We start from the raw sequence: 25,304 nt of genomic DNA on the forward strand, positions 1-25,304 counted from the left end.
TGGTTAGGAGAATATTAATAGCTTTGGTAATGTCCACTTCGGGGACGTCCGCACTTATGTGATAATTACCAAAACATGAACGAAATATCGTAAATTCGCGATTGTCACGCTGTGAGTAGTAGTCATAGTTAGGTGTGGTGAGATCACTGATAACGTTGTTAATAGACGTCTTCTACAGTTGGATAAAACACGAGGTATATGTATTTTCTGTATATGCCTACGCACAATAACTTGCCTAAACTTTTTTGTTAACTGATATGTTTAGAATAGTTTAGAAATTTTGCGTTAGGCTTTGTTCTGTTTAATGCTGTACATACACAGTAAATTGTCAGCGTTATGTGACAATGTCAAAGCAGTGTGCTGAGTACTGTTTTAAAAATAGAAGACGGAGACGAAATTAATTTATTCCCTGTAAAGAAGGGGTGTGTTTATTATGCAGTGACATTGTGCAGGAATTGTAAAGTTTTCAGGCACAAACATTGTCGGTAAATTTGTTGTGGATTAGAAGTTTCTTCCGTTCAACAGTTCCCTCCTCCCTTACATCATAAAAGTTTTGCGCACATCGAAGGAAAACACATCGCACTTATTTGGAGAAATTTGCGTAATCGAAAAAGTGTTGTAACCATTTTCCGTAGTGAATGAAAACGTTTTCGGAAATGCGAACACTGCTAGCAAACCTCCACTTGTACATGGGATTTAGAATAATTCTAGAACTTGAGCTAGGCCTACAATAGCAAGACATTATGAAGTGTCAAATTACTGTGCGAACACATATGATCTATCAGAATGTAATAGAACGCTTTTTTCTTTAAATTATTGTGACTGTAAAATTACTCATACCAAATCATTACGAACTTATCATGCAAAATGGTCTATGGAACATGCAACACTAGCTACAACTGACACTCTGTGCAACAAAATTACCAATAATATGATCGTGGTAAAAATAATATGCCGAACTGATTTTTGGATCATTCCAGAGGAACAGGGAAATAAAGATGAAAAATTAATTATATCCGAATTTAACTTTTTTTTAATCAAATTTATGGCAAAGATTTATACTTTTATTTACCATCCATTCCCGTGAGGGAGAAAAGAGGTTAATGAAAACATTGGTGAATTTTAAGTGATAGTGTCTCCAAGAGAGAGAGATGTTTGTGTGGTGGTAACCAGGTATTTTACCCTTCGTTGCATTTTAGGCAGCTCCAACAATCTTTATAACTGCAAATTGTTCCAAGTATATACGTAGCAGTAGTCTTTTTTCTTTTGTGAGCTTTGCTGTTTCTTTTCGACTATTCTAATTTCAAGTTTTGAGTACTCTGCCTATAACATAAAAATTGCAGTATAAAATAAACAAACATTCGTACTCTAGACAGAATACCTGCTGTTATGGACAAGTCAACTGAGAACATACCTTAATGGTTTTGAAATAGGCCTATGTGCAAGTAGTCAGTGTGTGAGTGTAACAGTTTGGTTGGGAGTTGGCAAAGCCAATGAATCTGATGTTTAAAAGAATAAGCATGGAGGTATGTTGACAAACTGATCTGTAGCTTAGTTCTCTTTATAAAGTCAATAACATCACATTATAATCACCATATTGTTTGTACAGCATTTGTTGCCTGTTCCCTATGTCACTGGTCAAAGTCAACAACTGATATCAAACATTCCTATATAACCTGTCGTAGCTTATGTGTGATACACATGCATAATGTTCACTTAAATATTGATCAAGGACTCGTGTAATATCTAATACAGTTTTTCTGAATGTATCTAGTAGTTTTCATTTCTGTAATGAAATTTCCAAAAATGTCGAGTACTTCTTGACCGAATTACTTCAGATGAACATCAGACAGACATAGACTACACATTTTTAAATATATATGTAATACTTATACAGAGAATATTGTTAACAAAAATCTTGAAAAATTATTGGCTGATTTACTTTAAATTTTTACGCATTATGGTACTCAAATAAACATTTGGACGGGCATAGGCTATATATATTTTTTAAACAACAATGTAGGTTTTCTGCTAAGACTGAATGTGAGAGAGAATGTGCTATGCCGTGCTGTGAAAATGTACAGTTTTGTTTTCTTTCTCAAAGTCAGTTTTAACTATGACAACCATAAGACAACATGCTTCACCCATATATGTTCTTTCTCCTTTTACATAATTTTACACAAAAATTGTATAGATAACAGTGTGCTATTTTCTTTTGTTTCTCTAGTCAGTTTGACTGAAAACAGGAAAGGTGCATTTAATGCTAACTTTGTAAACCTACCCATTCACAGATTAGAACTGTGCAAAATACTGTAACTGAAGCTATTATCCTCACAGATCCAACACTGCAGAGATCTTTTTCATACCCCATATACCAGTGATCCCAACTGATTTACCCATCCATTTTAAGTGAATTCAGTTCCAAATCAAAGTTTCGTTTGCAGTAACACACAAGGCTTAAGGTTAGAGAAGAAGGAACATAAAGGATTGAAGAAAGAGGTTTGGGGATGAAATGGCCATAGAGAGGGGGAGAAAGAGATGGACAGAGAGAGGGAGCAGAAAGTGATTAAGACATATCCATTTACCATATACACTAAGAAATTGCAAAGCATTGCTAGGTTCGCTAATAAATTATAAAAATAAAATATTGTTCTTGTAATAGTAGCAAGCTGAGAAAACAAAGTAAAGCAAACAAATTTTGCTACAAGTTGAATGATTTAGATTGAACTCGGTAGAAATGTTTGTTAAGAGAATAGATCACTGCTGTAGAATTTACAGTGATGATGTGACCAGTTTGTACAGTTTTACTTCAAAGCTCTTTCATGGTAAATGCCTGGGAAGAGAAATGGAACTAAGATAGCAGATTCAGCCATTGGGTAGAAAAGGATTATACTGATAAGTAAAGAACAACAAAAGGAATATGTTGACTAATGGAAGCCAAGGAACTACTTGCCCAGCAGCTGCATGTGCTGGCACAACGCTTCTGAGATGCAAGGAGATGCGACGTTGCCAGATTGAATCCACCCTGTGGATTAATGATGAGGGCCAGTGTTCTGGATGTGGTTTTTAGGCAGTTTCCCACATTTGACTGGCAGAAAACTTGGATGGTACCCATCTTTGACCCCAGTTACATGATTCACAAACATTTTGAAAATGTTTGCGCACTTTCACATGGGATGGTATCCAGCCACCCTCTACTACGAATATTGCAAATCCAGAATAACATGATGACGGTTAGGAAAAAGGAGGGAAGCCTATGAATTGGTTAGATCTGAGTATCCACAGTACGGTACTCTGCTATGGCCGGGGGGGGGGGGAGGAGCTGTTTATTCCCTCCATGTAGGTTCCCAGTCTCAATAATACCACATAACATTGGTGCTTGCAATTACCCTCCATAACTTGCTGATTAAATCTCTTTTCCAAGTTTGTCTAGAATTTGTAACAACTGTAAAAACCCATTTATTTGTTGACTGTATATGTTGTACAAAATTAAAAAAATGTGTATTGCAATCCCTTGAGTGTCTTGTAACTAATGTTGATATACAAACATCCTGCCACATTTCTGCGATTAAAGACGTAGGTGACATTCAGGGGGTTGCTGGGCATTGGCTTTCACCCTGACATAATGGAGATGAATCATGTGATGTCATATATTGGCACTGTGCTTGAAAGTTGGTTTTTGAGAAGAGGGTGTTTTGTTGCACTTGAGATGGTGCATCCATGTGATGAATATTGGTGTCAGGGAAGTTGCTGGGTGTTTTTTGAAAGTTTTTGGGTGTTTTGAGTGTATGATACATCCTAGTGTGAAGTTTAACAGCCATAAAGTATGGAGGAGATGCATGACATGCTCAGCACCATAACGATCCCTCATAAGTGTGGTGTATTCACAAAATGTATTACATATAAAATATATGAAAAACCATAGAAAATCGCTGAAGTGGCTCTTTTCCAAGGTTTTATGTGACACAATTTGTGGAAATCAATTCATCGAGGAACCTGCTTTGAAAAATGTAGGCAAAAGATCTGCAGTATTGTTTATTAGACCTATGCTTGTCCATGTGGGTTGTTTTTCCCAAGAGATGTGCATGAAAATGAGTAATTTACAAGAGTTGTTTTGGCCCCTACTTTACCATTATCAAGAGTTCCTCTTGTGATTAAGCACATATAATGGACTAATAGCCCTGGGCTATGCGTATAGGGCTGCTGCTTAAAACTTCAAAACATGGTCAGAATGTTTCTTATGTAGAAAATAGTCCAAAATGTTTGTAGCCTATATAAAAAAACTTGTTGATGAATTAATCAGCTTACTGACCACACTATAAGCATGCTCTTACTAAGAGCATGCACTTGCCTAACCACACTCGCTCTCTCACTCTCACTCTCTCTCTCACACACACACACACACACACACACACACACACAGACAGACAGACAGACAGACAGACAGAGAGAGAGAGAGAGAGAGAGAGAGAGTACACACATCGTGGTTATTAATGTTGTAAATGGATTGATATGCACTATTTTTATATAATGATTAAAGCGTTAGTGCTTTCTGCGGTATTTAATGGATCTTGTGAAGAGAAATCCCTTGGGTGTGGGGAGTCAAAATAATAATAAAATGGAATGAGTTAAATTTGTGAATCATTATAGTGTTACAGTGCTAATTTTATTACAACTGATACATCATTTTGAACAGAAAATTCTTTATTTACTCCCAAAATCCACTATATTACCAATGATTAATATTCTTTGACATGTTATCACATACATATGTACCCATATATCTCACTCCATTCTTTGCTAATGTTAAACCCTTGAGGACCTACCATTATGACCATGATTTTGCCCATGTTTTTGGCAAGAGAAATTTTGGTAGTGTCCAGTCATGTTAGTGGGTATATATTTTGTGAGAATGAAAAGGTTTTTGTGGCCTTTCCAGGATGTAGGGCTATCATCACGTATCATTCTTTCAACGTGTCTCTGTACTTTTAAAACATTGTCCCTGCAAGCAGGGGCAAAATAGTTACACTGTACTAGTGATATGCTTTTAATCCTGGAGTAAGTATGTATTTAACTGTAGCTAATAATATCAAACAGTTACAGTTAGAACATAACATATTTTCAGATGAAAACATATTTGCTCATGTACCAAATTAAATTACCATCCGGCTCCCTCCATCGGAGATTCGAGTCCTCCCTGGGGCATGGGAGTGTGTGTTGTCCTTAGTGTAAGTTAGATTGAGTAGTGTGTAAGTCTAGGGACAGATGACCTCAGCAGTTTGGTCCCATAGAACCTTACCACAAATTTCAAAAAAAAAATTACCATCCTCTAGTATAATGTAAACCTCAAACTACGCTGCATACCAATATGCTACCATAACTAAGATTCTGTGTTTACATTTATTGCTCCTCAGGGGACTCGCACGTCTTTTATGAATTCATGCATGATGAACATGGGGCCCGAGTTATTTCAGTACTTCTTCCTTTTCTGTACCGAAATTGCACTCTTTGTCTATCCGTTTTATCTTACTTGGTATGTAGTATAGCTTCCTTGTTGCCAACTGGCCGTACTTTGCCAGGAGCGTAGCTTAATTGTTGGTAACCAGGTGTATCTGTTAGACCCGTCAACCAGTCAGGTAGGGGATCACCAAATACTTGCATAGCTGTAGCTCCCTAACCACACATGGATAACGTTGTTGATTCCTGTCCATGAACTTTCCGTGAATTCTTAAGAGTATGTGTTTACTCTATCTTGAACACAGGGACTCTGTGCAATGGTTCCGCCACCAGGTAGTGCTCTGAGGAAGAGCACCCAGTCAGAGTGGTTGCCACCAAAGCAGACAACTTGCAGTGAAGAGAAATGAACTAGCTCAAGTTGGTGGTCACACATACCCAGCAGTCTCACCTGAAAGATTAGATAGTTACGCAGCTTTCTTCCCCACAGCTACGTAATGTGAGAGAAACATATTTAAGAAACAAGAAGAGAAATATTCTCCCCAGTACATGTCTGATCCGGAACAGGTGGCAAGTCCTTCTCAAATGTAAAACCATTTTTCTTTGTAGAACAGATTGAAGATAGGTATGATGAAGTTACTTCAATAAATAAAATGAGTAGTGGATCAATATTAATCACAGTAAATTTGTTGAAGCTTTTGTGGTGGCTTACTGATGTATTGCCTGTTGGTTTCTGTCCTGAGACCTTCAGCTGACAATTGTTTTAACAGTTTTGCCAGCACAAGTGGCTTAGATTGTCAGATGTTCATGCTCCATTGCTGGTGCAAGACTGGGGTTGAGCCTCCAGCCTGAGATTACACAGTATGTTTCTTTCACACCTACGTCTGCAGCCTTTTCCTTGGGCATTACCACAGTTGTTACTTACAATGATCATTTGCAGCAGCACAGGAATCCAAGATCCATTTAACTGAAACTTTTTTCCTTCCTTTGTGAAAGTATTGTCAAGTTTGTGAATTTCTGTGACTTCCCTGAACGAGCGGGTGTGGTAACTCTTCTCTACAGTGAGAACCTCACTTCTTGCAAATTTTATTATGTGATTGGTCTCTCACAGGCCATTTCTCCACTTGCCCCAATTTGCAATACCATTTATGTGTGGTGATTCTGATATTAATGGATTATCCAGTCATTCCAACTTCCCCACTTGTACGCAGTATGTGGTATATTCCGAACATTGAGAACGGCTCCCTTTTGTCATTTTCAATCTGAGACACTCTTTGATTGTCTTGATTAGTTTATAAATAGTCTTTATGCTGTGTTTACACAGTATGCACTCGATTCTGTCCATCACTGTGAGGATGTATGGCAGAAAGACCATACCCAACATTTTTCTTCTTCCGGCATGTCACCTTTCCAAGTGATAGATTTTATGACACTTTCTATGCAACTAGTGGAGCACCCATTGCTTCTGAGAATGCATTCCAGATGTTGCAACTCTCATCTGAGGTGATGCAGTTCACGTATTCATCTTGAGTGTGTTACAAGCATATTAATCATTACTTTTTTCTGTTTCATGTGATGATTTGACTGTTTGTGCAGGTAGCTCTGTATGTGTTGGTTTTCGGTACAGGTTGTAGCCAATTTTCTCATCCTTCCATGTAACCAGGATATCGATGATAGGCAATGGAAAACTTCTAACTCCATCTGTCTGTCAGAACCTTGTAATTCCAGTAATCATAACTCCATTATCAAAGAGAGATTTGAAAGTTCATGGACATTTCTAATTTTTCAATAACTAGGCTTTTGCTATGTATTTACACATACAGCAGTTTTATCTGTATCATTTTGTATTGTTTTTTTTAAGAAACTGTTTCTGCTTTTCCTGTAAAATTTAACATACTGGAGTTATGAGGTTTTCGTTGCATACGATCGATATTTAGGAAGGGTAGCTGTTGGTCATTTTCTGTCTCCATAGTAAATTTTATGCTGACCGGAGACAACCTAGGTTTACAAGGTGCAGAGTCTAGCACCTGTCTTTTGGAATTCTCCATGAAGAAATTGGCAACCACTAGACTGAAGTAGAATATCCATGTGGACACCTTCCAGCTTTTATAGGAATTGCCTTTCCACATAAAGTAGCTCGTGGTAAGACATGCGTGAAAGAACTTGGTAATGTCCTGCTGGAAAATAGAACTAATATGCTCCAGAAAGTCATTGAGTGGCACTTCGGTAAACAAAGAAACAGCATCAAAGTGTCCAGTAGGTTGTTTGGGTCAAGTTTTAGTTTCTTCAACTTCTCAGTGAAATTCTTGAAGTCATTTTTGTGTGTGTTAGACTTTCCCCACATGCAGCTAAAGCAGAGGGGCCAAATGTTCATCATTTTACATGTTGGTGAGACAGGAATGCTTACGATTGTTCTTAATGGTACATCATCTTTATGGATTTTTGGCAATTCATACAGCTGAGGTGGTAGGGCTTCTGTGTTATGCAGTTTCCTCTGTATGTCTGTCAAGAGAGAAGACACCTCGATTAATCAAAACATATTCTACATGGCTCAGTATGTCAGATCTGCACTTAACTTTCGGTATGCCATCAGATCTAGTAGGTCATATATCTTCCTGGAGGCTATGGACTTGGCAGGTTGTAAACCGTAGACATGGTACAAGTATGTCGACAACACATTCATTTGTGGAGCCAAGCTGATTAACAGCTCTGTGACTTCCTGACATGTCTGAACACCCAACATAAAATTTACTATGAAGGTAGAAAAGGCCCAACAGCTGCCCTTTCTAGATGTGCTTGTTACAAGGAATTGTGAGGACTTGGATCACAGCATGCACTGTAAACTGACACACACAGACCAATACTTGCACAAAACTGCCAGATCATCATTCGAGCCAGAAAAGAGGAATGATTGATACACTTGTAATGCACCCAAGACAAATGTGAGCTGCAGCATCTTGGATCAATTTTGAGGAGCAATGGATGCCCCATGAGTTGTATAAGAAGTGTTACAAAACCTAAGACCGTCCACACCCGCAGCGACTGAAAAGAAACACAAGGGGCTGGTGATCTACATCGTCAGCTTGTTGCTGATGAGCTGGCAATAGAGTTATGCACACTGGGCAACTCTGAAATGTGAAATTACAGGTGCAGTGTGTAAGCATGCTGGAGAGGGAGTATTGTTTGACCCACATGAGCATCTTTTCATTACACTTGGCATGTCGAGGATAGATTCGAGCGCAGAGAAACAGGTGGTTCTCTGTTATTATCACACGTGAATAAGAAAACGAAGAACACTCTGGGGTGTAAATCAAAGAAATATAAACTGCAGGCTGTGTGTAGCAGCCAAGGAGCTGTAACAAAGAGATTTGAAATTTATAGCACTGCGTTACTTTTATTCTGAAAACAAAAAACTTGAGATTTATATTCACAGTAATATGGTAATGGCTATTTTTGTTTGATAATTTTTTGTAAGTGAACACCATTGTATTTACATGTGTAGGAGAATTGTGACTTTTCACTGTTTGTATCCAATTGTGACTTTTTACTGTTTGTTTCCATTTGACAGTGTAATTTTACAGGATGACAAAAGCTGTCTGTCACGCAGAAGAATACTATCGATATTATTTACAATTTTTTTTACATTTCCTTCCATCGACGTACCGGTAATTTTATTTTAAGCAATAGATGTACACTACACTGTTCATGTAATATGAGGTACTTTTCCCACTTAACACCTTGCTTTGTCTGTCAAATATCTCCTGCAGTAGCCTATTAGGAACTTGTAGTTATTAAAATGGGATGTTTTCCAACTTCCGTACAAAACTGATGTTTGCAGCCTGCTCATTCATCTTCAAATTAAACCAACACACAGCTGTGTTAGAGAACACAACTCAAATCACCTGTCAATGCGGACACCGAGTTGGTGGCAAATGGATGGCAGCGCGTTGCAAATGCCCCAGGGGGTCCATAACTCTTTTGTGGATACGTGTGTGGTGAGCTCGGGACCCTGAGCTAGTGCAGCTCTTTTTCCTTTCTGGGCTGCATACTTTCCTTTTCCACATCCCTCCCCATCCCCGATCCTTCCCCCCCTCCCCCCGCCCCTTCTCCCTCTCTTTGGGAGTATGTTCTGTGCCTATGTTCGGAGATGGACACTTGTGACTGTAAGACTAGTTTCTCTTCTTTGCTCTCTATGCTGGAAAGTCTCTCTTTCCTGCCTTTGTCCTTCTCTTTTCCTCGCCTCTTCTCTTTACCGTCTTCTCCACTGCGGTGTTTGAGACATCTCTTCTTTCCTTTTCTTTGTTCCTCCCTTTCTCTTTCTTTCCTCCCTTTACGTGTCTGAAGGCCGACCCACACGTTCCCGTACGTAGCCAGTGATGGGGTAACGTGTAATTCCCCACCCTGGGTAGACAGGTAGGACACGTATGTAGCCCCTAGTAAAGGCCAGGCCCAGGGAGGGGTGATCACCATAGCTGGTACTTTCTGAATGTGCCTATTGGTCCCTCCGTTCGTTCCCCGGGAGGTGTGGACAATCACGTAAGGCGTGAGTGCCCTCAGAGGGCCCCCACGAGGAAGGAGTGCGCCATCAGAGACGCCAGTAATCATGGGAGATACTTTCGCAATGGTTTCCTCTACGTCAACAACTTCTGCCCACAAGAGAAAGCTAGATGAGTCTCAGCTACAGACAATTCTTCCATCAGTGCCAAAGTTCCTAGTTGTTTCTCAGTCTGACAAAGGTAAAGACTTCTCCACAGTCAACCCTTTCATTATTCAGAAAGGTGGATGCAATTACAGGTCCTGTAAAGTCTATTTCCCGATTACGAAATGGCATCTTGCTGTTAGAAACAGTCAGTGCCCTCCAGGCACAAAAATTGCTGCGAACTATACTGATGCACACCTTCCCTGTCCGGGTGAAAGGGCACCATACTTAAAATTCACCACACGGGGTGGTTTATACATGCTCACTCGAAAGATTATTGAATGAGGACATTCAAAATTACCTGTCTGACCAGGGCGTAATGGCTGTACATCGAGTCTTGAACAGGGTTGGCAAGTACTTGGTACGTACCCATACTCTCTTCTTGACGTCTGACAGAGTTCAACTTCCATGGAACATTAAAGTGGTATATGAGATAATTTAAGTTCGCCCCTACATCCCCAACCCTACGTGTTGCTATCAGTATCAGCGGTTTAATCATACCAACCAGTCATGTTCCAATACGGCCAAATGCATTACAAATGGCAGGGATGCCCATGAGGGTGATTGTCCACCTCCATCCCCTTATAGCATAAACTTTATGGGTGACCATGCTGCTTCCTCTAGAGTTTACCCTGTTTTCAAAGATGAATGAATTATTCAGGAAATCTGAGTGAAGGAAAATGTGTCTACATTTGCTGCTCGTAAGTTATTCGCCAGTAGAAAGCCCACTGTGCTCGCAGCGGGTAAATATAGCACTGTCCTTGCATCTCCTCGGCCTACTAAGGAGGTATTCATGCAGACTTGCAATCTCACCTTTAGTGCCAGGGTCGTCAGATCGGCCAGCCCGAAGATCACCCGTTCAATCCCCCCACTATCACCTTCTCACTCTAAGGCTCACTATTCATCGGCTCCTGCTAAATCATGGACCCCAAAATCAGACACCCATACTTCCAAAAATGAGCCTACTCGCGAAGATTTTTTATGTATGTTGACCTCAAAACCACCGATTCCTCCCTCATCTCAACGTGTTGCTTCCAAGAAGGCTCATAAGAAACAAAGTTCCTCTCCTTCTCCGCCACGGCATGTCTCCTGTACAGCGCCACCCAGTGGTAGCTGCCCTCGGCTGTCTTCCCTGTACAGCGCCACCCAGTGGTAGCTGCCCTCGGCTGTCTTCCATATCGCCAAGGCGCTCCACTGGTGGCCGATCAACCAGCCGATCACTGGCAGCGGGAGCTGCCCCTGAACAACCTATAGATCAGGGTCTTGTGCCTTTGGCTGAAAGCCGTTCCACACGTTGGCCGCCGGCTCTCAGTGGTCGTTGAATTGACGGCAACCGTGGTGAGATTTTTCCCTTTTCTGTCCACCCTATGTCAATTATCCATTGGAATATCCACAGAATTCGATCCAATCAGGATGAATTGTTGATCCTCTTATGATCCTGCTCCCCAGTCATCTTCTGTATTCAGGAAACAAAGCTACATCCCCACGATCGCTTTGTTTCCTTCATTTGCAATCAGTCTAGTTTGATCTCTCCTCTGTTGATGGCACTCCAGCACACGGGGGACTTATGATACTTCTCCATGATACTGTCCATTATCACCCAATCCCCTTAAACAGTTCCTACCAAGCTGTCCTGTATGTCTTTCCCTTTCTGGATACACCTTCTCTGTTTGTACTGTATACATTCCATTGCCCACACCAATGGCAAGAGCCGATCTCCTTCATCTCCTTGGTCAGCTCCTGCCCCCCTATTTGCTGGTTGGGGACTTCAGTGCCCACCACCCGCTTTGGTGACTTCCACGTCCTTGTTCACAAGGCTCTCTATTGATTGACCTCTTCCACCAAGCAGATCTTGTTTGCCTCGACACTGGGGGACCGACATTTTTGTGTGCCTCCACCTCAGACTTCCCTCATTTGGGACCGTTTGGTCGAAACTGTTCAGCTAGCTCGGCACTTTGAATGGTTTGCTCTTGCTGATACACACTCGAGTGACCATTTTCCATGTGTCCTTTGATTACAGCCACGACTGCCTTCTATGCGCCCAAGATGCTGGAAGTTTTCCCAAGCCAATTCGACACTTTTCTCCTCTCTAGCGACATTCAATGACAGTCAATTTCCTAGCATTGACGATCAGGTAACTCATGTTACAGAAGTTATTCTTACAGTCGCAGAACGTTCAGTACCTCGTACCTCCCCATTGCCCCGGCAACCCCCAGTTCCTTGGTGGAACGAGACCTGCCATGATGCAATACACGAGCGGAGACGTGCTCTTGTGTTTTCTGCCACCATCCTACGGTGGGCAACTTTATCTGCTATAAGCAGTGACGTGCGTGATGCCGTCGCATCATCCGTGATAGCAAGAAGGCAAGCTGGGACATTTTTTCCAGCTCCTTTAACACCTTCACTCCCTCGTCTGTAGTTTGGAGTCGAAGTAGACGGTTATCCAGCACATCTAGTTTTTCCCCGATCTCTGGGATACCTGTCGCGCATGATACGTTAGTGGATCCAGTCGCAGTTTCTAACTGATTGGGTCAACACTTTGCTGTGATTTCGAGCTCTTCAAATTACCTGCCAGCCTTTCTCCCGAAGAAACGAGCAGCAGAAGTGCGACCTCTTGCTTTCTCCTCTCAAAATCCTAAAAGCTATAATACTTTTTTTCTCTATGTGAGAACTCCAACATGCACTCTCTTCCTCTCACTCTTCTGCCCAAGGGCCGGATGGCATCCACATCCAAATGTTGTTGCATTTATCATACTGTAATCTACATCATCTCCTTTGCCTTTATAACTGAATTTGGACCAACAGTACTTTTCCCAGAAGATGGTGGGAAGCTATCATCATTCCTTTTCCGAACCCTGGAAAGGACAGATATCTCCCCGCTAGCTATCGCCCCATATCTGTCACGAGTAGTGTATGTAAAGTTTTGGAGCATATGGTGAATTGCCGTTTTAGGCTGGTGGCTGGAGTCCTGAAACCTTTGTAACACCTGCCCAATGCAGTTTCTGAAAGCATCGTTCTGCAGTTGACCATCTTGTTGCTCCCTCCACTTATATCATAAACAATTTTCTCAGGAAACGCCAAACGGTAATACGTATTGGAGGACAGGCATCCGCACACTGTTCTCTTGGGGCTTTTGAGGTTGGCTACCCCTTTTTATTCATGAATTTATGACAGAGCGCACATTAAAGGTGCAGGTGAACACTACTCTCTCCCGTACTTTCTCCCAGGAAAACGGTGTGCCCCAGGACTCCGTGCTAAGTGTTGTACTGTTTGCCATCGATATAGTTCCAATTATGGATTGTCTCCTTTCTGATGTCTCAGGCTCCCTCTTTGTAGACGATTTTGTGATCTACTACAGCTCTCAACAGACCAGCCTTCTTGAACGATGTCTTCAAGGTTGTCTCAATCACCTCCACTCATGTTGTTGTTGTTGTTGTTGTTGTTGTTGTGGTCTTCAGTCCTGAGACTGGTTTGATGCAGCTCTCCATGCTACTCTATCCTGTGCAAGCTTCTTCATCTCCCAGTACCCACTGCAACCTACATCCTTCTGAATCTGCTTAGTGTATTGGTCTCTTGGTCTCCCCCTACGATTTTTACCCTCCACGCTGCCCTCCAATGCTAAATTTGTGATCCCTTGATGCCTCAAAACATGTCCTACCAACCGATCCCTTCTTCTAGTCAAGTTGTGCCACAAACTTCTCTTCTCCCCAATCCTATTCAATACCTCCTCATTAGTTACGTGATCTACCCACCTTATCTTCAGCATTCTTCTGTAGCACCACATTTCGAAAGCTTCTATTCTCTTCTTGTCCAAACTGGTTATCGTCCATGTTTCACTTCCATACATGGCTACACTCCATACACTCATAGAGCATTGAAACTGGCTTCTGCTTTTCTCCCAGTAAGACTGCCTGTGTAAATTTTGGCGTCATATGGAGTTTCCTTTGCCTTCTCTACATCTATGCTCCGTCAATCTTTCGCTCGTGGATGTCACCAAATTCTTGGGACGTACATTTGACAGAAAACTGTGCTGGTCTTCCCATGTTGTATATCTTTTGGCTCGCTGTCTGCAATCCCTCAACACCCACCGTGTTCTGAGTGGCGCCTCCTAGGGAGCAGGCTGAGTGGTCCTCCTCCGCCTGTATTGCGCCTTAGTGCTTTTGAAATTGGACTATGGAAGCATAGTTTACTCCTCTGCATGGCCATCTGTTCTTCGGCGTCTCGACTCTTTCCACCACTGTGGATTGCGTTTAGCATCTGGAGCTTTCTACACCGGCCCCATGGAGAGCCTTTACGCTGAGACTGCTGAACCTTCGCTGTCCAATCGGCGAGCTGACCTGAGTCGTTATGCTAGTCATCTGTCTTCCATGCCTGCTCATCCAACCCATGCCCTTTTTTTCGGTGGCTCCTTGGATTTAGGGTAGGCAGGCTGCCATTCCTCTCTACTACCACCGGGAGTCTGCTTCTGCAACTGCTACATTCTCTTTCCATTCACTCTCCTAAAACTTTCTTGACAAATGGGGGTACTGCATCAGCTTGGTTTCATCCCCAGACCTGCCTGCTCCAGGATCTTTGTCAGCTTTCCAAGGATAGTAACCCCCCGCCCCATAGTTTATTGTCGGGCATTTGCTGCTCTATATGTACAAATGGAGGATGCCACATTTATTTACACTGGCAGCTCAAAAACCACATTTGGTGTTGGAAGAGCCTATATTGTTGGTGACACCCCTAATAGATTTTGGCGCCCCAACCAGTGTTTGATTTTTACTGCGGAGCTTTACGCTGTTCCCCAGGTTATCCAATACATCCGTCGCCATAAGCAGCTACAGTATATTATATGCTCGGATTTGCTCAGCTCTCTCCTCAACCTCCAAGCTGTTTATCCTGTCCACCCTCTGGTCCACTGGATTCAGGACTGCCTCCACTTGGGGGACATCTCTGTGCCATTCCTCTGGATCCCAGGGCACGTTGGTATCCACGGAAACGGGTCAGCTGATAAGCGGCCAAGGCTGCAGTCTCTCTTCCTCAGTCAGCTGTTCGCATGGTTCTATTAGCCGATCTACAGAGCATTTTATCTCGCCGTGTTGCTCTTTTAATGGCACACACATTGGTCTACACTTTCTGATGATAATTATGGGACATAAAACCTCTTCCCTGTGCTTGGACCTCTTCCTCCCGACCTCATCATCGAGAGGAGGTAATTTTAACTAGACTCCGGATAGGGCACTGTCTTTTTAGCCATCGACATCTTTTAAGTGGCGATCCTCCCCCGCTTTGTCCCAGCTGCTCTCAACTGTGGGCGGTGAGACACCTTTTACTTCAGTGCCCCTATTTCAATCTTCTATTTTTAGTAGATGACACGCTCTCAGCCGATCACGTCCTAGAGTTTATCAGTGCCAGTGAGATGACATCGGTCATTTGAAGCTCTTTTTTGGGGAAATCGACCTGCCCTTCAGTAGTAGTTTTCTAAGATTTCCTTCCATTTTTAACTTATCTCCTTCTTGAGTTTCACTCCCATTGCTGCTGATTTAACATTTGGTTTTTTACCCTTCCCTAAGCCACAGAATGGGCGCTTATGACCGTAGCAGTTCTGCGCAAAAAAAAAAAAAAAAAAAAAAAAAAAAAAAAAAGGGGGGGGGGGGGCGTTGCCAGTGAGTGACTGTAGAGTCAGTCTGCAGTTGCACCGTTCGCGAAGCCCTGTTTAACTACACGGGAAGCATTTCACTGCCAACCCATTACAAATTACATTGGCAACAAATTACCTTTGAATCGCTCCCATGTGTGGAGGTCCTAACACTCAGCAAAGTAACACGTCAGAAGAAGAAAAAATGCTTGGTACTTCCTTTGTGCCATACATTCTCAGGGTGACAGGTAGAATTGGGTGTATATTGCGCAGACATGGCATAAAGACTATTTACAAATCAACCAAGAAGCTCAAAGGGTGTCGCAGGTTGGCAAGGACAAAAGGGAGCCACTCATACAATGTCAGGAATATGCCATATATTATGTACATGTGGGAATGTCTGTGTTGGAATGATTGGACACTCCATCAATACTGGATCACGAAACATAAATGCAGGACCTGTAGAGTAATTGGCTGTCGTGGAGCTGGTACTACAAAAGGCCGATCACATAGTAAAATTCACTGTCAGGGCGGCTCTTGCTGTCGATAAGAGCTACAATACCAGCTTGTTCAGAAAAGCTGTTGAAATTCACAAACATGACAGTAGTTTCAATGAGAAAATAGAAATACGCAAAGCAAATGGATTCTAGATTTCCATGCTACAGTGAACATTGTGGTAACAATGGAAGAATGACAGGGGTAATGACCAGGGGAAAAGCCACCAGAAGTTGATGTGAGAGGTACATTAAATCTCTAGCAGTGGGCTTTATTACAATCTGCTGCTATGTGCTGGCAAAACCCAAGGAAAATTGTTAAACATTGTCTGAAGATCCCGAGATGTCCTTAATATAAACACGATCTCCTTCCCAGTCACCGGTCCTGTTTTCATGGAAAAGGCTTGGTGGAATATCAGTCGCAGTTACACTTCACATGAGCTTCAGTATAGAGCAAGGGATAATTTTTCATTGTGACCTTACTCCTAGAAACAGGTGTTGAATTATAGGGTATTTCATAAAGGTGTTCATTGTGCCCAGTAAGGTCCGAAGGATTGTAGAAGAGACGTATTTATTCTGGCTTCCGGAGGTGACGCACTGCCAGAGGAAGTGAAGATAATGGTCTATCAGTGTGCTATCAAACCTTATAGTCACTTCCTATGGAGTGATTTAAATGCTCTTCGGGTGCATGGCAGTGCACTGTGCAAATAACTCATTCTGTGGAGCCTAGTAGACCAATTCATGAGAACACTCTATGTTGAAAACCACTGATTTATGTCAACAATTAGGGAAGATCTTTCTCTCCATGCGACAGCTTCCCATATTGTAAAAAACAAAGCAGGATATGGGAATATAAAATCTTTGACCGATTAACATACTTTGGGATTTATTACAAATAAGAATGCTCCCATTCCGTAAAATGAAGACAAATTTGTTGCAAATATTAACCAAGGTACAATCTACAACAACGAAGTGTTCATTCTCTTTCCCTTAACACTAGCCCAACTAGCCTCTCAAGCACATCCCGTTACTACTCTGCCTGGGTGGGATGTTAGAGATGTCCTTCCCAATTTTTATCTGGAATTTTTTATCTCATTGGTTCTTCAGTTTTCAGGTAGACACAGTGGAAAACGGGTCCTACATTGCTCTTTTTTGATTGTAGCCCTTTTCGTAATAACAATTAACAGACTTAATAGAGACTGTTTGCTGTACAGTCGCACATTCCCTTTATGGTGGTGGCTACTTCATCTATGACAGTTCTTAGAATGTAAATATTGCCAAATACTAGCTACAGGATGCTATAAACAAGCTTGTACCCTCACCCATGGCTTCAAATTCACTACTTGCAAAATGTGTAATGAACTTCTGTCATTGTTGAAGTGTGCACCCATACCTGTACCATTATTTTCATAAGTAATTACCTATGATAGAAGAAACTACCACTTCATAGGACTAGTTTATTATGATAAGCTGACATGCCTGTCTCATGTATGTGAGCTGAAACAGAATTACCAGACTAAACAGAACGCTCTACACTGCTTCAGTGACACTTTTTGGGGCACCAACTGCACCACTCTTTTGCAGGTTTATAAAGCTCTTGTACTGTGTCTCTTGGACTATGGTAGTTTGGTCTGTGGATAGGCAGTCCCATGATGTTACACCATTTGGATCCACTACATCACTGCAGGGTCACATCACAACCATTGCACTTCAGATGAATCTTGTAGAAAGCCACCTGAGAGAGGCAGGAATACCTCCTTACTAGTTCGATAGCTTCAACTAACAATTATCTGTGCTGCCTGTGTACATAACCTCAAAAACAATCTAAATCACCATATTCTCTTCACAGATAAAAGCACATGAGCTCCACAAAAATGCTCTCAGTCTGGTGCTTTGATATCAGACTGTGAACAGTCCATCATCTCTAAACTACATATGCCCTTTCTGAATCCTCAGCTATTCTGTGATGACTGTTTTGTTCGGTGGTGAATGAATTCTAGAGTTTGGAAACTTTTACACTGCTGCACTGTGTCAGTGCCCAAACATGCTACACCTCAACAAATTGTGGTATATGAGTGGGGTTTCGGTGGCCCCCTCCCAATTTGTATCCAGAATTTTCTATCTGTTGAGTTGTTTCATATTTGAGAAGCTGCATTCTACAATACCACTCATACAGAGAGGACTGGAGTCCAATAGGGGCGTGTGTGATACTTCTTCTGTTAGTGATTTGTGGATTCACGGGGGGAGTGGATCCTGTGGTCTCACTATTCCTACATGTCTACGACTTTATGTATTTTATGATATGATTATAATAGAGGGAAACATTCCACGTAGGAAAAATATATGTAAAAACAAAGATGATGTGACTTACCAAATGAAAGTGCTGGCAGGTCGACAGACACACAAACAAACACAAACATACACACAAAATTCAAGCTTTCGCAACAAACTGTTGCCTCATCAGGAAAGAGGGAAGGAGAGGGAAAGACGAAAGGATGTGGGTTTTAAGGGAGAGGGTAAGGAGTCATTCCAACCCCGGGAGCGGAAAGACTTACCTTAGGGGGACAAAAGGACGGGTATAAACACACACACACACACACACACACACACACACACACACACACACACACACACAAGAGTTTAAACTCTTTGTCTTTAAATATGTCTGCTTGTGTCTGTATATGTGTGGATGCATGTGTGTGTGTGTGTGTGTGTGTGTGTGTGTGTGTGTGTGTGTGTGAGTGTATACCCGTCCTTTTTTCCCCCTAAGGTAAGTCTTTCCGCTCCCGGGATTGGAATGACTCCTTACCCTCTCCCTTAAAACCCACATCCTTTCGTCTTTCCCTCTCCTTCCCTCTTTCCTGATGAGGCAACAGTTTGTTGCGAAAGCTTGAATTTTGTGTGTATGTTTGTGTTTGTTTGTGTGTCTGTCGACCTGCCAGCACTTTCATTTGGTAAGTCACATCATCTTTGTTTTTAGATATACTTTATGTATTTTGTTACAGTTCTTCAACCAAGAGTGCTATTGTGTGCCATCTGTTGAATGCCATAAGGAAAGTGCAGCCGGGGTCCTCACCAACGACATCCCCCTTTTCTCTGTCAAAACATATGGTATTCACTTATGCCAATGTACTTATATTTGATACCTAGTTGAAGTAGGTACCACATATTTGCCACTCTAAACGGAAGTGCCAGTTGAAACTCAGAACTATACACTATCTCGATCACACCCCCTGCAGTACAGACTGCTCCACACACTTGTATCTTTAGAAAGCCCTCATCCTATCTGAGCTGGATTGTGGGTGTTTTTGCCTCCTCAGCATTACAGCTCTGGCTGTGCATTGTCAAAGGATCTGGCTCACGACTGGCACTTTTTGGACGAGCTCTGTGAACAGTCTCCTGACAGAAACTGGGATTCCTCCTCTATAGATCACACACACCTCCAGTTACCAATTCATGCTACTCTGTACAGCTGGATCAACAAATCCTTTTCCTGGGCAACTGGATTCACAATTTGCGAAAGTGACCCAGGTTTGGTATCCTAGGAGTAGTTCATGTGGAGTCTTTTCACTCTGCCCCCTGCCTTCCTTCATTAAACACTATTGTTAAGACATCTTCATAGCCTCCTCCCCCACCTCCCGCACTGGGATGTCATCTGAACGTTCATCTGAACCTGTTTCTTGGACCCGTGGAAGTGACAGTGGACCCCTTGCATTTCAGCATTTGTTCCTCAAAGCTAATTTCCTGTATCAGAAGCCATCTGTACGGACGACTTGTAGGTTGATGACTACATCGGCTATGCTTTCACACATTCTTGAGTTCGCAAACAGTGCTTTCTATCAAATGGGTGCAGTGAATTTACAGCAGAATTCGTGGCCATTGTCCAAGCCAAACTTTGTTTTAGCACTCCACCTCATAAAAATTTTGTAATCTGCAGTGACTCTTTAAGTAACCTACAGACCTCGAACCAATGCTCTTCTCAGAACACATCGGTTTCAATCATACACGATCTGCTTAATGACCTGCATGATACTAGGAGCTTGATTGTTTTCCTCTGTACCTCAACTTACATTGGGAAACCTGGAAAATAAGTTAGCACAGCAGACTAAGATTGGGCTTCAATATTGCTTGTCAGTTTGGGATTTGTACCAGATATGATCCCCCCATGAACCATGGACCTTGCCGTTGGTGGGGAGGCTTGCGTGCCTCAGTGATACAGATGGCCGTACTGTAGGGGTATCTATTGAGGGGCTAGACAAACGTGTGGTTCCTGAAGAGGGGCAGCAGCCTTTCCAGTAGTTGCAGGTGCAACAGTCTGGATGATTGACTGATCTGGCCTTGTAACAATAACCAAAACGGCCTTGCTATGCTGGTACTGCGAACAGCTGAAAGCAGGGGGAAACTACAGCCGTAATTTTTCCCGAGGGCATGCAGCTTTACTGTATGGTTGAATGATGATGGCGTCCTCTTGGGTAAAATATTCCGGGCGGGGACTACTCAAGAGGACGTTGTTATCAGGAGAAAGAAAACTACGGATCGGAGCATGGAATGTCAGATCCCTTAATCGGGCAGGTAGGTTAGAAAATTTAAAAAGGGAAATGGATAGGTTAAAGTTAGACATAGTAGGAACTAGTGAAGTTCGGTGGCAGGAGGAACAAGACTTTTGGTCAGGCGAATATAGGGTTATAAATACAAAATCAAATAGGGGTAATGTAGGAGTAGGTTTCATAATGAATAAGAAAATAGGAGTGCGGGTAACCTACTACTAACAGCATAGTGAATGCATTAGTGTGGCCAAGATAGACACAAAGCCCACGCCTACTACAGTAGTACAAGTTTATATGCCAACTAGCTCTGCAGATGATGAAGAAATTGATGAAATGTATGATGAGATAAAAGAAATTATTCAGATAGTGAAGGGAGACAAAAATTTAATAGTCATAGGTGACTGGAATTCGAATTTAGGAAAAAGGAGAGAAGGAAACATAGTAGGTGAATATGGATTGGGGGTAAGAAATGAAAGAGGAAGCCGTCTGGTAGAATTTTGCACAGAGCATAACTTAATCATAGCTAACACTTGGTTCAAGAATCATAAAAGAAGGTTGTATACATGGAAGAATCCCAGAGATACTAGAAGGTATCAAATTATATAATGGTAAGACAGAGATTTAGGAGCCAGGTTTTATATTGTAAGACATTTCCAGGGGCAGATGTGGACTCTGACCACAATCTATTGGTTATGAACTGCTGATTAAAACTGAAGAAACTGCAAAAAGGTGGGAATTTAAGGAGGTGGAACCTGGATAAAATGAAAAAACCAGAGGTTGTACAGTGTTTCAGGGAGAGCATAAGGGAACAATTGACAGGAATGGGGGGAAAGAAATACAGTAGAAGAAGAATGGGTAGCTTTTAGGAATGAAATAGTGAAGGCAGCAGACGATCAAGTAGGTAAAAAGACGAGGGCTAGTAGAAATCCTTAGGTAACGGAAGAGATACTGAATTTAATTAATGAAAGGAGAAAATACAAAAGTGCAGTAAGTGAAGCAGGCAAAAAGGAATATAAACGTCTCAAAAATGAGATCAACAGGAAGTGCAAAATGGCTAAGCAGGGATGGCTAGAGGACAAATGTAAGGATTTAGAGGCTTACCTCACGAGGGGTAAGATAGATACGGCCTACAGGAAAATTAAAGAGACCTTAGGAGAAAAGAGAACCACTTGTATGAATATCAAGAGCTCAGATGGAAACCCAGTTCTAAGCAAAGAAGGGAAAGCAGAAAGATGGAAGGAGTATATAGAGGGTCTATACAAGGGCGATGTACTTGAGGACAATATTATAGAAATGGAAGAGAATGTAGATGATGATGAAATGGGAGATAGGATACTGCGTGAAGAGTTTGACAGAGCACTGAAAGACCTGAGCCGAAACAAGGCCCCGGGAGTAGACAACATTCCATTAGAACTACTGACGGCCTTGGGAGAGCCAGTCCTGACAAAACTCTACCATCTGGTGAGCAAGATGTATGAGACAGGCGAAATACCCTCAGACTTCAAGAAGAATATAATAATTCCAATCCCAAAGAAAGCAGGTGTTGACAGATGTGAAAATTACCGAACTATCAGTTTAATAAGTCACAGCTGAAAATTCTGACACGAATTCTTTACAGACGAATGGAAAAACTGGTAGAAGCCGACATTGGGGGAAGATCAGTTTGGATTCCGTAGAAATATTGGAACACCTGAGGCAATACTGACCTTACGACTTATCTTAGAAGAAAGATTAAGGAAAGGCAAACCTACGTTTCTAGCATTTGTAGACTTAGTGAAAGCTTTTGACAGTGTTGACTGGAACACTCTCTTTCAAATTCTGAAGGTGGCAGGGGTAAAATACAGGGAGCGAAAGGCTATTTACAATTTGTACAGAAACCAGATGGCAGTTATAAGAGTCGAGGGACATGAAAGGGAAGCAGTGGTTGGGAAGGGAGTGAGACAGGGTTGTAGCCTATCCCCGATGTTATTCAATCTGTACATTGAGCAACCATTAAAGGAAACAGAAGAAAAATTCGGATTAGGTATTAAAATCCATGGAGAAGAAATAAAAACTTTGAGTTCGCCGATGACATTGTAATTCTGTCAGAGACAGCAAAGGACTTGGAAGAGCAGTTGAACGGAATGGATAGTGTCTTGAAGGGAGGATATAAGATGAACATCAACAAAAGCAAAACGAGGATAATGGAATGTAGTCGAATTAAGTCGGGTGATGCTAAGGGGATTAGATTAGGAAATGAGACACTTAATGTAGCAAAGGAGCTTTGCTATTTGGGGAGCAAAATAACTGATGATGGTCGAAGTAGAGAAGATATAAAATGTAGACTGGCAATGGCAAGGAAAGCGTTTCTGAAGAAGAGAAATTTGTTAACATCGAGTATAGATTTAAGTGTCAGGAAGTCGTTTCTGAACATATTTGTATGGAGTGTAGCCATGTATGGATGTGAAACATGGACGATAAATAGTTTGGACAAGAAGAGAATAGAAGCTTTTGAAATGTGGTGCTACAGAAGAATGCTGAAGATTAGATGGGTAGATCACATAACTAATGAGGAGGTATTGAATAGAATCGGGGAGAAGAGGAGTTTGTGGCACAACTTGACGAGAAGAAGAGACCGGTTGGTAGGACATGTTCTGAGGCATCAAGGGATCACAAATTTAGCATTTGAGGGCAGCGTGGAGGGTAAAAATCGTAGAGGGAGACCAAGAGGTGAATACTCTAAGCAGATTCAGAAGGATGTAGGTTGCAGTAGGTACTGGGAGATGAAGAAACTTGCACAGGATAGGGTAGCATGGAGAGCTGCATCAAACCAGTCTCAGGACTGAAGATCACAACAACAACAACAGATATGATGATAGGAGAAACAGAGAATATCCAAGCAAGTTCAGAAGTTTCATTACAAGTTCACTTAGTAAGTGAAAAAGTGTTACAGGGATGCACAGCCGACTGTAGTGACAGACACTGCAAGTGAGGCATTCTGCATTACAGTGTGGTTTACTGTTAAGGTGTAGTTTACTAAAGAATCAACCAATATATTGCTTCCTCCTAGATATTTCTCACAAAAAGTCCATGAAGATGGGTCAAGCCCACATGGGGGCTTACCAGCAATCATTTTTCCCATGAACCATTCGCAAGTGGAACAGGAAAATGGAGAAAAGACTCTGGCACACCAAGTACCCTCTGCCACACACTGAGAGGTGGCTTGTGGAGTATGGAAGTAAACATAGATGAGGATACTGCGTGCTGTCACCACTGTGTTTTCAGCTTTTGGAGGCTTGGAATGAGGAATGTCACGCTATGTGATGACCACTATGAACCCGCTGCCAGTGGCTTCACCACATTGGAAACACCAGTCCCACCCAAAGTTTAGCAGCTTTGGGCCTGGTTAGTTCTTGGTTGGTAGACTGTCTGGATATGACAGATGCTGGCTGAGTGACATGCAAGTCACCAAAGAGACATCCAGTTGAAATACTTGCACCAGGCTGCTGGGTCTGTGGCATTATTACTGTCCTTTGCTGACTTTGTACTGGCCATACCTGGTTGACACACGGTCACATCCTCAGTCGACAGGACCCACCTGGTTGCCTTCGTGACAACACTCTGTTGCTGCCCATATCCTGTTAGTGTTCAACATGCTTTTAATGCCCCAACACCACTGTCTTGTGGTGAATGTGGAGCTGGATGACTCACTGCTTCTTCTGGTTGGTGATGACTTCCAAATGGCGGGTCTGGTTTCTGTCCTACAGGGTAGTTTATTTACTGGCTTTTAAAGTTTGCTGAAAAGTTCTTAGTTAACTTGCCACATCATACTGAGATAAAATTCCTAGCTTTTGATGATGGAGGCTACCATTTTGTCCAAGTTCAATGCAGCAAGTTAACTGAGAACTTTATATCTAATGACTCTGTCGCAAAAGACTTTCTCGTTAGCCGAGCGAGGTGGCGCAGTGGTTAGACACTGGACTCGCATTCAGGAGGACGACGGTTCAATCCCACGTCCGGCCATCCTGATTTAGGTTTTCCGTGATTCCCTAAATCGCTCCAGGTAAATGGTGGGATGGTTCCTTTCAAAGGGCACGGCCGATTTCCTTCCCCATCCTTCCCTAATCCGGTGAGACCGATGACCTCGCTGTCTAGTCTCCTTCCCCAAAACAACCAACCAAAGACTTTCTCATTTATTATTTGCCATTGTTGTCTCGTCACCTTGTTTTACAATTCTATGACTCAAGCATTTTGCCAGTAATTTGCAGTGACTGGGGGATATGCATTAGGTGTGTAAGTTGACCTCCTGCTGCTGCACTAGCCACAGTTGGCCGTGGCTGGTTCTGGCCCACGCACCTTCTCCACGTTACTGCGGTCTTATTACTTTTTTATGATTGGCTGTGTATGTCAGATGATACGAGAGATCAGATTCACTGTCCACTGTTTTCCCCTCATGGAATCCAATGGGCTTTAACTGTTAAAGTAAGAATGCTCTGATGGCCTTAGTG

General features: G+C 42.2%; 1 protein-coding gene across 2 annotated transcripts in view; it reads left to right on the forward strand.

The window, feature by feature from the left end:
• Nucleotides 1-4: 4 nt before the first annotated feature.
• The window catches only part of LOC124615343 (optineurin), a 141,695-nt gene continuing 116,395 nt past the window's right edge, over nucleotides 5-25,304 (forward strand). Inside the window, exon 1 of one of the 2 annotated variants that reach the window (XM_047143150.1) lies at nucleotides 5-194. The gene's annotated coding sequence lies outside the window, so the exon portion shown is untranslated. The remainder of the gene's footprint in view (nucleotides 195-25,304) is intronic. The other variant, XM_047143149.1, reaches the window with a different exon arrangement.

Source organism: Schistocerca americana, chromosome 5 (genome assembly GCF_021461395.2).
Source record: "Schistocerca americana isolate TAMUIC-IGC-003095 chromosome 5, iqSchAmer2.1, whole genome shotgun sequence".
NCBI classification, from domain to species: Eukaryota; Metazoa; Arthropoda; class Insecta; order Orthoptera; family Acrididae; genus Schistocerca; species Schistocerca americana.